The sequence below is a fragment of the Dromaius novaehollandiae genome, chromosome 5, assembly GCF_036370855.1.
Source record: "Dromaius novaehollandiae isolate bDroNov1 chromosome 5, bDroNov1.hap1, whole genome shotgun sequence".
Lineage (NCBI taxonomy): Eukaryota > Metazoa > Chordata > Aves > Casuariiformes > Dromaiidae > Dromaius > Dromaius novaehollandiae.
In genome coordinates this window covers 64,031,765-64,044,937 of record NC_088102.1, presented here as the reverse complement: position 1 = coordinate 64,044,937, position 13,173 = coordinate 64,031,765, and the positions used below count along the sequence as shown (strand labels likewise).

General features: G+C 38.2%; 1 protein-coding gene across 17 annotated transcripts in view; it reads left to right on the top strand.

Annotated features, from left to right (window-relative positions):
- SOX6 (SRY-box transcription factor 6) overlaps window positions 1-13,173 on the top strand; it is a 386,297-nt gene that overhangs the window by 81,360 nt on the left and 291,764 nt on the right. For 5 of the 17 annotated variants that reach the window (XM_026104417.2, XM_026104420.2, XM_026104415.2 and 2 more), the window contains one exon: window positions 9,226-9,284. The exons of 11 other annotated variants lie outside the window; for them this stretch is intronic. The gene's annotated coding sequence lies outside the window, so the exon portion shown is untranslated. Of the gene's footprint in view, window positions 1-9,225; window positions 9,285-9,316; window positions 9,335-13,173 lie in introns of those variants that run through there. One more of the 17 variants, XM_064513076.1, reaches the window with a different exon arrangement.

The window sequence follows — 13,173 nt, the reverse complement described above, 5'->3', positions numbered from 1 at the left end:
TAAGAACATTTGTGATTCATGGGAAGAGGTCAAGATATCAACATTAACAGGAGTTTGGAAGAAGTTGATTCCAGCCCTCGTGGATGACTTTGAGGGGTTCAAGACTTCAGTGGAGGAAGTAAGTGCAGATGTGGTGGAAACAGCAAGAGAACCAGAATTAGAAGCAGAGACTGAAGATGTGACTGAAGTGCTGCAATCTCATGATAAAACTTTAATGGATGACGAGTTGCTTCTTATGGATGAGCAAAGGAAGTGGTTTCTTGAGAGGGACTCTACTCCTGGTGAAGATGCTGTGAACGTTGTTGAAAAGGCAACAAAGGATTCAGACTATTACGTAAACTTAGTTGATAAAGCAGCGGCAGGGTTTGAGAGGACTGACTCCAATTTTGAAAGACATTCTATTGTGGGTAAAATGCTATCAGACAGCATCGTGTGCTACAGAGAAATCCTTTGCAAAAGGAAGACTCAATCAATGTGGCAACCTTCACTGTTGTCTTATTTTAAGAAACTGCCACAGCCATGCCAGCCTTCAGCAACCATCACCCTGACCAGTCAGCAGCCATCAACATTGAGGCAAGACCCTCTGTCAGCAAAAAGATCACGACTCACTGAAGGCTCAGGTGATGGTTAGCATTTTCTAGTAATAAAGTATTTTTTAATTAAGGTAGGTACATTGTTTTTTTGGACATAATGCTATTGCACACTTAATAGGCTACAGCATAGTGTAAACGTAACTTTTACATGCACCAGGAAACCAAAAAATTCATGTGACTCACTTTATTGTGGTGGTCTGGAACCTACCCCGCAATATCTCCGAGGTATGCCTGTATTTATTTTGCAAGAAAGAGACCAATCTCTTTGACAAGAAGTTATTGCATTTGCATTATTTTCCAGAGAGGCCGATTCCAGGTGTTAAAAACTTGAATGGACCTTCCTCTCCCAAAATAAGTAAAACAAAGCAAAAAAATATTCATTTTTGTCTCATTAAATTTGAGCCTTTAAAGCTCACATTTTCAAATGTTTCTGTACATGTAGGACCGTTAGTTACATAATTGAAAAAAAAAGGTACAAAATGTATTCTCATGTTCACGTTACTTTAACTGTCATGGCTCTTAAAAAAACTCAGAGATTCATAGCATGTTTGTAAAAGCTGGCACCATTGTATTCTGCAATAATTAAACAGTTCTGATTAATAGTAGCAGACCTAAACTTCTAGGAATAGTGAGACACTGTAATAGCAGAGGCCTCACTAGCACAGCGTGTTTATATTAGAGCTCCTGATTCACTGTAGTCAAATTGATGTAAATATTTTAAAGCAAAGAGCAAAGTTATATGTAGGGCAAAATGAAGATAAAGTTTTATAAACTGCTCAGCCCTGCTTAATTCCTACCATTTTAACTCATAGTACAATCCAAGTGACTTCATGAAGGAATCATGCCTAAAACACACACATGTAAGCAAACAGATGACTAAATAAAATAGCAAAGTTTTTCCCAGAAAAGGGAGAAATGATCAGAATTTACTATAGACAGATCACATGGAGAGGACATTGAAAGGGTAACAATGGCTTGTACAACAGGTATATGTGATAGGTGAACACCTTCCTCTTGGGAGAAAAACAGCAACAATTCCTTTTAAACTTTATTTGTTCCGATAAACACTGCTGTGAAATATAAAGGATCATTTTGAAAATGTTCAGCTAAAGTCCTGGAGGGAATTGCTACATGTAATTTCCAAAAATGTACTTGCAGTTTTCGGCTATCTTTGAATATTTAGGCCTCATCACTGTTATAAAGCAAAGGAGCTGACTGCCAAGCACCACTTTTGGTTTTGAAGCAAAACTGGAAAATGTAAATCTGTCAGCTGAGGAATGAGAACACTATACATTCTTGCTAATTCAGTGCATTTAACAGACATGTTTCCTGTTTTCCCCAAAAGCGAAGCTGACTTTTCTGCTTATGCCAGAATAGGTGTATTAACTTGAGTGAATGAAACCTTTGTTGCTGAAGAAAATGCCCCAAACCGTGCTTTACTTTTGTGCTCTGTGGGATATGAAACTTTTGCCTCTTACATGGCAAAAGCAGATCTTGCATTAAGTTCACTGTTGATGTGCAGAGAGGCTGTGGAGATTTTAATGCTTGTGACTGGTCATTTGGAGTAAACTGCAAGTGCAGTACCAGTGACTTATAACAACTTGTGCTATTCTCTTATTTAATGTAAATATATCCATACACTCATGTTTTTTAAGAGGCTCATATTGCAAAGGATCCACACAGATGAGTACTGATGTAAAGTACAAGAGATTCCTGCATTATTTGGGGCATTGCATAGAGCCAATGGGTGTTCTTTCTGACATAAAATTAGTTTAATGTAAGAGTTTTCTGCAATACTTTATGGCTCACAAAATACAGATTGTGAGCATTACATTTTGCAGAATGTCCCAAGAAGATAGGAAATGCAGGTGACCATCAAAGGAAATTAATAACTTTCTGTAATTTTCTAGACACTAAATGGGAAATTTCTTAGAAATATCAAATCAGGCTTTATTAAATTTGGGCAACTGAAAAGCACAAAATTTACACAAAAAATGAAAGAATGTATTTTATTGTCTTTAGACGTGTAAAGGAACCTCCAGGGACATCTACTTAATGCTGTGAGGAGTCTCAAACAGCCAATATCTTTCTCACGACCATGTGACAGGCCACGAGTTTCCTTCAGAGACTGTGCCTGATGAAAAAGAATGGTTGCAATTAGTGAGATTTCAAAACACTATCCATTTACCCTTGAGGAGATCATTAGTAACCAGAACTGTAGCCACTTTGGAAAGAAGAAAATCTGTAAAGTCCAGGAAAATACCTCCCTGGATTTTGGGCCAGCATTGTGCAGTGTGTAGTGCAGTGTTGTAAAGTTGACATACACCCCCCCCCCCAAATAAACTGTCTACAAGACCCACTACTTGCTTTGACAGGATATGCTGATTCACAGGCAGGCTAGCCTTTTATAGAAACTTGCCATGGTAAGTAAAGGCATGGTAAGTAAAGCCTTGCTATCTTTTATCAGAACAGACCATACTTTATGTGCAAAGCACATCTTGATCCTACACAAAATATTGATTAATGGAAATCCACCTATTATAGACAATTAATTTTAGACATGCTGATAAAATGTAGGAACAGTATTGGAAAAGCTCCAATATTTGGAGTATTAAAAGGAGGGGAAAAATCCTCAGTGGAAAAAACAGTAACCTGGACTTGCATAACAAGTTTTTAGGGTGTTAATTTTGTAACAGTAATAATAAATTACTGTATTTTTTGGGGAAAGCAGACACTTATCTAAAGAAAGGAAAATCTTTGTAGTTCAAAACCTAATACTCTGTTGAAAACTTGTTCTGGCATACGAACCTGTTTAAAAAAAAGGTTTTACAAAGATTATAAAGGCTCTTGAGTAAAAAATAGACAGTATTCTAGAGATTTGTTAGCAGCTTGCTGAGTAGTTGGACCATAATAGTTCATACCAGTGATTTAACTGCTTATTAAAAGCAACTGTTAATTATTTTATTATGCAAAAGTTACTTATTAAGAAACTTTTAATATCAGTATGACCTGTTGGTTCAAGGCAGGCTTTGGGTAAGCTTAGCTGGTGGTTCTGGTGCATTCTTGGTGCCTTGCAGACAGCTGTGGTGCAGCTGCAGCAGAGCAGGGCAGTAGCTGCTGGCAGAGAGGCCAGCAGTGCTCTTGAGGGCCCTGGTACCCCGGGTATTCTGCACCAGCTCGCTGGATGCTGTCGCAATTTCCTCTGGTTATTTTTTCTCGTAGCTGACAATGAATGTAAAATGGTGATCTTTGGTTTACTAGTGTGTTCTGTGTTGCTGATATTCTTACTGTTTGGACAACTGACTACTTACCATTACAGTCTGTCAATAAAAGCCACCCAGTCGTGGTATTCCTCCTTTTAATTTTGTAAGCAGGGGAGCACTCTTGGTCTAAAACTTTCTCCTTGGGGAAAATTTCAGACCGGTAGGCTGAGAGTGGTTGGTAGACTGGTTGGTAGACTGGCATATATATATCCTTTTAAAAACTAAGATTGTGAAGGTTTGTTGGTGCTGCAGTTACTCATAGAAACATAAAATTGAGAGAGCTGGAAAAATAATGACTGGAGAACTTGTGGGAGGAGCTTTGTTTTGCTGAATAAGATTAGGGCCTAGCAGTAATTCCAGGATTTTAATTTATTTTATTATGAATTAGTATATCTTAGTTATACAGTATATTCTAAATCAAGGGAAGAAACCCAGCATAAGGAAGAAACTAAATACTGCTCTAGAATAATAAAATCCACAAAATTGGCATGGTATAGAGAAAACCCAGCCATCTCTAAACTTTCATGAAGTACACTTTGATCCCAAGAAAAGATTCAAAGATCATAATTATTTAGGCTTCAGTGAAGCAAGGGGAAAGGTGGAGTGTTTGGACACCAGATAGGAGTAAGGGAGTCACAATGTGTCACTTCAGGACTGTAGAGTGCCTGAATTAGGGTTGCTCTCTAGTCTCTGTATAAACCCCTCAGAAAACAATGCCAGGTGCCCAATCTCCTTCTGCCGTTTCCACTGACCATACAGAGAATTTAGGCTCCTGATTCGGATACCAAGTTAAATGCCTTGGCACTCCCTTGTTTTCCTCTGTATCATAGCGTGTCCCTGAATGGGTCAGATAAACTCTCTGGGCTTTGGTTTTCCCATCTCTAAAAGAAAGGTAGTGCTGATTGTGCTTTACAAAGTTGTTTGAGATCCACAAATGAAAATTTAGTCTCGGATGAACACAAATGTCACTCCTGGATACTACCTCATATTTGAAGTTTGTGAGTTTTATGATTAGTGCGTGCAAAGTAGTGTTCATAAAAAAACAGAAAATACATCAAAAGAATATTTACAGATACCCTGTGTAATAAATGGAGACAGAGGTTGTCAATAAGAACTTCTGTTGATCTTTGAGGAAGATTTCTTTTTTCCGGCATTTCAGTTCCCGTAGAGAAAAGGCTAGTGTTCTTCTGCCCTAAAGATTTCCTTTTACCACATCAATAAATCTGCCTCGGAGTATAATAAATGGTATTCGTATAGCTGATTTAGAGCTGGTCATAGTGAATGGGGAACATTTTCAGTACTCCTTAAAGCTTTTTGGCAACACTCAAGCCTCTTTGAATCTGTATGTGGAAAGAGTAGTTTCAGTGGCTCTAGTGATCCAGTATTTGATGATAGTGTGCTGACTCAATGAGGTATGTTAAATGCATTTGAAAAAATTTCAATTTATTTCTTAAGAAAAAAGGTGGCAAATGTTGCAATCCATATTAGGATGAGAAAGGCCATCTCAGGCCTGTAAGAGCGTTGTAACATGGCTGAGTTTCTCACCTTGCAGGAGGGGAAAACCCTCAGAAAGAACGGCGGCAGCAGTACCTTTGGCTGGTGGGGAGGGAGAGGGGGCCTGGGGAGACCTCTTTCCAGCTGTGACACTACCAGGGTTCCCAACGTTCCTGGCACTGTAGCTACTTAGTTTGGAGCCATGCTCCTACTTACAGGAGCTGGGACATCTGGCCTCCCATACAGCCCGTTCCGTGAGTCCATCATAAAGTACAGAGAGATATTTTTTACGTTATTTGACTTTCTCTGCTGTGGACTGCCAGCTAAGGAGGAAGTCCATCATTTGAGTTAAATACATCTCTGCTCTTTTGCTCTATTTTCTTTATCATTTCTTGGCTGTCTCTCTGAGGGCTGTTGTTTAAACAAGTTTGCACCTTAGATTTTTGATTCAGAGGGTCGTGTGAGTTGCCAGGAATTGCTGTTGCTCAGCACATTACTTTCCGAGATGGTTGAGATCTCCACTAATGCCTGCTTGTCTTTAGACTCTCTGACTTCGAGTTCCTTAATGCTCTGTAGAGCTGCCTAGGCAAACAGCAGGGCTCTCTGTTGTTCTCAAGGAAGAGTCTTTCCTCTGATAGCGGTTAGGCCCTGCAGCGTTTTTGGTTGAGTTCTGCGGATGTCGTTGTAGCAGGCAGCCGAGGAGTCACACAGACTGCTCACCGCTTCTTGGGTTGGAAGCCATAGGGCCTGGCTTGTGCCGGACCAAACTTGAATAACTCATGTTCAGATCTGTCCTTAATGTTTTTGTTTGTAGGGCCCTGAGGGGCTTGTCCTCTTTCAGAGTATATTTAGAAAGCAATTTCTCGATAAGAAGAAGATGAGGAAGGTGAAGAAGGCTAAATAAATAGGACTGCTGAATATTTGCTCTAAAATAATTGATGCTGTATGGTCTGCTGAATAATTGGAAAACTAGTCCAATTAAAAAAAATTTACACCTGATTTTAAAACATAGCAGGTCCTCTGATTTCAGGTCCTAAGCCTGAAAGCTTAATAAATAAATAAATTAATTAATGATGGTAACTTATAACTGAGAGCAGTACAAAATGTAGTTTACTTTTTTTTTTTCTTTTCATTATCATTCTCATTTTCTTCCTTTTTGTACCATTGTCTAATTACTCCTTCTTCTTTTGAAAATACTTCATTTTAGTCTAGTGTATTCAGAACAAATGAAATTCTTGTGGTGATTTTGCTTTATCTGTTTATATGGACATGCATGATACATATTTTGGAAACTAATCCATCTAAATACTGGAATATAATTTATGGCATGTGTCAAACATGTAGGGAGTGAGACAAGATTTTGGAAAATTGCAGTTTCACCTAGCATAAAGAAAATCCTTTTGTATTCTGTATTTTAAAAATACTAATCGCCATACTCATTAAAATCAGCTGTGCTATTTGTAGTGTTTGAAAGCATCTGTAAGTCAATATTAAAATGCTCCATGGGCTTAAGGCTAGTGCAGCTGACTCAGAAGTAGGAATTCTGAATTATCCCACTGTTGTCCTTCATATGCCGCTGCGTGAGCTGCTTAACTCATCTGTGTCTCAACTTCTGCGTCAGTTAACGTGCATGAAATGTCCACTTTACTGTTGTGGCATAAGAATGAAAACTGTGAAGCGATTTCGCCAAAGGTGAGAGATGCTATTGAAATGTGCATTATTGGGTTCTTACTGTTGTTATTTTAGTCGTAATACAGTATGCAGAGCCTCCAACTAAAAGCAGAGCCCCATTGAACTGAAGATACCTCTGCTGGTAAGTTTACATTCTAAATGGGCAATTCAATCAAAAGGTAGAGGAGAGTAAATATTTTAATACTCATGTATTGGTAGTGAATTTAGGCCAGATTCATGCACACGGATTATTACCTCAACTCAGTCTCTGTGTGTATGGTAAACTGTGAGCTTTTAACGGTCTGGGTGTCCATCCTTCAGGAAAAATAAAGCAAAGGAACTTTGATTGTGTGCGTATGGGCTGGAGATTAATCGTGGTGTTTCCCTGAGTGCTTGCGTGAAACTCAATGGGGAAAGTCCACAAGCATGTCTGAAAAACTTCAGATTTAATAGGATCATAACTTTTAAGACTAGAGGGACCATAGTAATGAATTAGTGTGACTTGTGTAATGCAGCCCATAGAACTTCCCTAAATTAGTTCAAGTACAATAGCTATGGCTAGACCAGATGATATGTCTTTGCTGGATGTAGTCTGATTTGAAAATTTACAATGACAGCAGATGTACCACAACCTTTTTTTAACTTGTTTTAGTGGTTAATTAATCTCACTTATTAAGCCATGTGCCATAATTCTACTGTGAATTGGTTTAGCCTAAGTTTCCAGCCATGCATTTCTGTCTGGTTGAAATATCCTCTGTTATCATATTTTTCTTTCCTATGTAAATACTGCTGGATTCTGATCTAAAGTCTTTTTCTTCAACAAATTTGATAGAGTAAAACCACTGGGATGCCTCATTGCGAGATGTGTTTTCCAGTAGTTGAATCTTTGTCGTGATTCTGTGTTAGTCTTTCATAATTGTAAAGGAATTCCGTGGAGAGGAAGTAGTTGTTCTGCTATCACCAAGTCTACTTTAACGAAAATGTCCTTCTTTACTGTACACTTTGCAAGTGCTTCTTCCCCTGCACACTGGTGACCCATTTCTCATGTAAATGCTGCCGCTTTCTTTCATGTTACTTATTAGCTATGTTAGAAGTAAGCAGACTCAATAACATAAAATCAATCATTTTTCGTCTTGGTTGTACTTGTTTTTCTGTAAAGCATATTTGAGCTCAATTTAAATATCATTATTTTTATTTTCTGTTAAGTTTCTGTTAAGTGTAAGTCCAAAGGAATGCAGGTAGCTACATAATATTTGGTGTTGCAAAGTCATAGTTGATTCTTTCTCACAGCACCTTCCTTATGCTTCTTGCTTCAGAATGGGGTAAAATTATAGCATTTTGAGTTTAAAATGGCTTTAAAAGGCTACTACTGTATTTTGCTTCACAAACCGAGAAGTTTTCCACCAAGAAGAAAATTATCAGAGAAATAACTAATTGATCTCTGCTTCTTTACAGCTGTGTAATGCTATGCATAACTAAAAGCTCCTGTTAAATTAATTAATGATTTCAATTATGAACTTTTCTCCAAAATGTTATGATTCGTATCAAGCTGATAATGCAATGACCTGGGAGTGTGAAATCTGTGTTATGTAGAGAGTCGCCAGTTAATTGATTCACAAATTATTTAAAGTTTGTTGCACCCAAGGGAGTGCTCAGATCCATGACAGCTATTTCTTAAAGTGTACAAACTCTCTTTTCTCTTTAAGATTGTCTTGAACTAACAAGCATGATAAAATGGTTGCTAACTGTATAGTGGCAGTTCGTAGTGCTCCGGTTAACGTGATATTGAAGGATTTCTCTGGGTTTTTTTTCCATGTCACGGTAAATGTGTATATGAAAAACAGACTTTACAGGTATCAATAAGAAAAGGTTAATGCATTATCAAGAGATTAACTTTATTCTATCTTTTTATATCAATTACTTATCACTGGCTACCACACAATTCATTTCTGATGATTGTAGAGTAACTCTTGTTTCCTGCTAAGGGAAATTATAGTGAGAGTTTCTTAAAAAGCCTCTGATGCTTAAAATGAAGGACATTCCATACAATATTGTGGTAGAAGGCAGTTTCACAGTATACGTAAGTAGCAATTATGCCCACCTATGCTCCAGAATTTAATGTTTTTGAATACTGTATTTCATTGACTTTGTCACGCCTTTGTATGCACGAAAGCTTGAACAGCAAGTCTTCCTGTCCGTTGTAGATGGAGAGAGACAGGCGGGAATGGTCGGTGTGAGCTGTCTGGTTTCAACATCCTGCTGCGTAAGTTGCACAACAATTAAAGATTGAAGTATACAAAAAATAATACAGAAGTAGGTATTAAAATACATCAAAGTATTGTTAATATTTTATAAACCTTTATTAAATTTTTATAAGTGTTATTAAAGTGCGTTTGAGTTGACCGTTGTACAAATGTGTCTGTGAACGCCAGTGCTTTACTGAAGGAGCAGGAAGATTTCAGATGGCTTCCTGTGCCTGAGCAGAGGCTTGAGAGTTTGAGGCATGTTAGAGATAGGTGTCTTGCTCTGAAGGTTGGGGTGCATGGAGTATTAATGAGCAGCGATGTTGATTGGCTTTTTGTGTTATCAAAACATTTGGGATGGCTTCATAGGAGAAAATGATTTTAGATATTGCCAGTTAAATACTGTATCAAATAAAATCATGAAGGAAACTGGCTATTCCCATTCTGTCTTTCTCGGTTTTGGACTATTCAGCCTACTCAAAGATGTAGTTTTCTCAATTTTCAGTGACTTTTTTCGGGTTTTGTATTTATGTTAAAGTTACTTGTCAGCTCTCTTCTGTTACTAAAACAAAACAATTAAGGATAAAAGTGCATCTCTTGTTATGAACTTGCACTTTGCTGTGGGGCCATGAGAAGCTGCCTCAAAAGGGAGCAAATTTAAACCAGTATCTGTATTGTAGGAAAAAAATGCCATTTCAAATACTGAGTGACTGCTTCTGTTTCCTAAAATTAAGGAGCCTATAATCTCAGCACCATTAACAAGTGCTGTCATTCAGATACACAGTGTCTGGCTGATTTAAATAAAATGAAATGAAGATAGTTGTTTCTGGTCCCTTGGCTTCACTCATTGCCATAAACATATGCTCTGCGTCCCGCTTCTTTCCATCTTATTTATGACTTTAATTTGTTGTGTGGGCTGCGCTAGAAATTAAATTTAATACAATTCTCCAAGGGACCCTGTCATATAATAACATGGTAATTTCTGTGTATCCTTTTGAAAAATGAGGAAATTAATTCTTCCTGACATGTTCTAATTATTCCAGTGTGAACGGCAAATCCGTTTTTCCCAGCCCCTGAAGTGTTATAGGCAAATGGCTGCTGTTCAAAGCTGAGGTGCTAATGCTGACCAGCAGTGCGTTTAATTTGAAACATGAGCAGACACCTTTCAACACACCTTTGTAATATTGGAGTACTTTACAGAAATTAATTCACTACTTATTTGGCAGCTTAGCCTGGGGGTTATGGTTTTATTCATCAATACTATAGTCATGTTAGCACAGTGTTTCCTGTTTCCTCTAGTGCTCTGTGCCTGCGCTGCAAAATGAAGATTCAGAAGGGTGCAATGGTTGGTTCTAATGTACGTGTTTTTAAAGTGGGGACTTGGGTGCCCCACTAACGGTTCTGTGCCAAGGCACGTCTTCAGTTCGGGGAGAGGTACTGCAAGGTCTTCGGTGTTAAATGAACTACATACCGTGGTTAACGCTTGCAACTGAAATTAGAGGGCAGAAGTTAGCTGAAGCAACTTCCTGTGAAAGAAACTCTTCCACTTGGGTGCTGGCCTCTGTCGTGACACTCTGTTGCCTGCTTCCATTTCTATTGCTTTGCTGAGATCTAACTAAAACTAGAGTGCATAGGCCGTAACTTTAAAATTTCAAAATATACTTGGCATAGATAGATTTTTGCCAAGGTGAAGGCAATGAATTAATCAATATAGGCACTGAAATTCACACAGATGATTCTGGGCACTTATGACTTTCAAAAAACATTGCACTTGGGAATTTCTATTTTAGTATGTTCATTTTGTGCAGGACTGCCAAGTGAAGTCCTTCAAGAGTCCCAGCTTTGTAATACACAGATGTTATCTTTGTAAAGTGCTCTTTTAAAATTCAGATGCATGAACGTATAAAAGAAATTTCAACTTTTCCAATGAACAGAATTTGACAGAAGCTACGAAGAGAAAGAGCTTGGAATAGCTGGGACTTCATCTATAGCTTGTCAGCAATAGATGTGGAGAAGAAAGGACAGTTTTCAGAGATGTTGCTGAAGAGCTGAAATGAAAAAGCATCTAAAAAATTTGATAACTGCCTAGATATAGGGAGAAATGGGGCAGCATTTTTGGAGGTGTCAGTTATGACAGTAAGGGCATGAGATGCACCAGAGTAAGGTACAGGAAGAGAGAAGGACTGCAATCTGAGTCTCTGCCAAGAGAGGGGAGCTGACACGGGTGGAAGGAAGATGAATGGGTGAAAACAGTAGGCATATGAAAGGGGAAAGAGAATGGCTGTTTGAAATTGGACAGAGAGCTGAGAGAGAAAATTAAATCAGCTGAGACTAGAGAAGAGCAGATCAGGCTGAAGGTTGTTATGTGTTTGAGTGGAGGGATTGCAGTAGATGAAAAGGACAGAAGTCACATTCTGTCTTAGAGAATTAGAACAGAGACTGAAGGCAGAATAAATAATGTCTTGAGGAACCTTGTAAATAAAGTAGATTAGGCTAATTGATTATCTAGTCACAAGAGACGTGTGGGAACAAGGGAGGTTTATTTTATAACAAGGACACCATACTGAAGTAAAAATTAATCTTCTTTTTACATGTGGGATTAGTTTTTGCTAACAAGAGCGGGAGCTGATGTTAGAGCTATGATTAGAATTACTGGACCACACCTTAGTCTGAAAGACTTAATATAATGTGGTTTCTGTATTAAATATTTAACTGAAGAATGTATTCTTCTCTCTCTATGTAGTTATTTACACTCAAATCTCTGAATATTGAAAGGGAAGACAGGAAACTTTTTTCACACCATTTTCGTAAAGAGAGGTTTGGAAGCATAATTGATATTTCTTTCTGACCAACTCATAAAAGACCTTTGAATTTCTTGAGGAGGTCCTATTAGTGTTATATTGCTAAAAATACTCCATGCATCCTTGTTCAACATATCTTCATTCAAGGAGATTCAAAATGCAACCTAAGTAGTTTGACTACAGGATGTAATTTTAATTTGAAAAAGTGAATTATGGCATTAGAATTTTCACTACAAAGGCTAAGTTCTCCCTGTGGATCTGTGGAATGGAAGAAGAAATTACTTCCAAAAAAACTGGCAATCTTGCGAATAACTCCAGTGACAAAATACGTAAGATGGTGGTTTGAGTGCGTGGATAGCAAAATGGAAGGAGGATGTGGCTCCCTCAAGAAAGGGGTGAGCATGTAAAATTGCATGTTGTTTCTGGGCAGTCAGGACTCAGTCGAGTGTGTGACCTGACCGTTCTGTGTAACAGAATATAGCTGAGCAATATTAGTAGGTCATAGTAGGTAATTAGTAAGTGAAAATGAGTAGGTAAAAGGCAGAAAACATAAAAGGCAATACAAACTATGGGTAAAGAAGTGCCACATGTCAAAGGAGCTTCAGTGAAGGTAGTGTATTCACGGCAGCCAGACAGAGTGTGGGAGGCATTGGTTAGTCCTCAGAAGTCTTCCCACTGCATCCTTTTTCTCAGCAAAAAGGAACTGCAATGCGAAGATACCTTCTTTTTCCCAGGAACCAGACAGAGTGTTCTCAGCAGATAGACGGACATCTTGTGGTATTCTTATACAACCTCCATCTCCTGTTTCCAAGGCTATTGCAAGGACAGCAGTGGAAGCTGTGGCCAGCTGTATGAAGTCTTTTAACATCTGTTACTGCCTGAAAGTCTAGTTCAGATTCCAGCCTGTATGCTATCTTTTAAGTCTCATAACCAAGATTAACCAAGTTACTCATCATTCACTCTATTATCCTGCATCATCCTCTGCATCTTCACCAAGACCTTTTAGATTTTGCCCACTAATGGTTCTGCAATAGTACATTTACAGGAGAATAGAGAGTATGGTAAGAGAACTGTTACAAAATAAGTTATTTTGCTATGTTCGCTTATA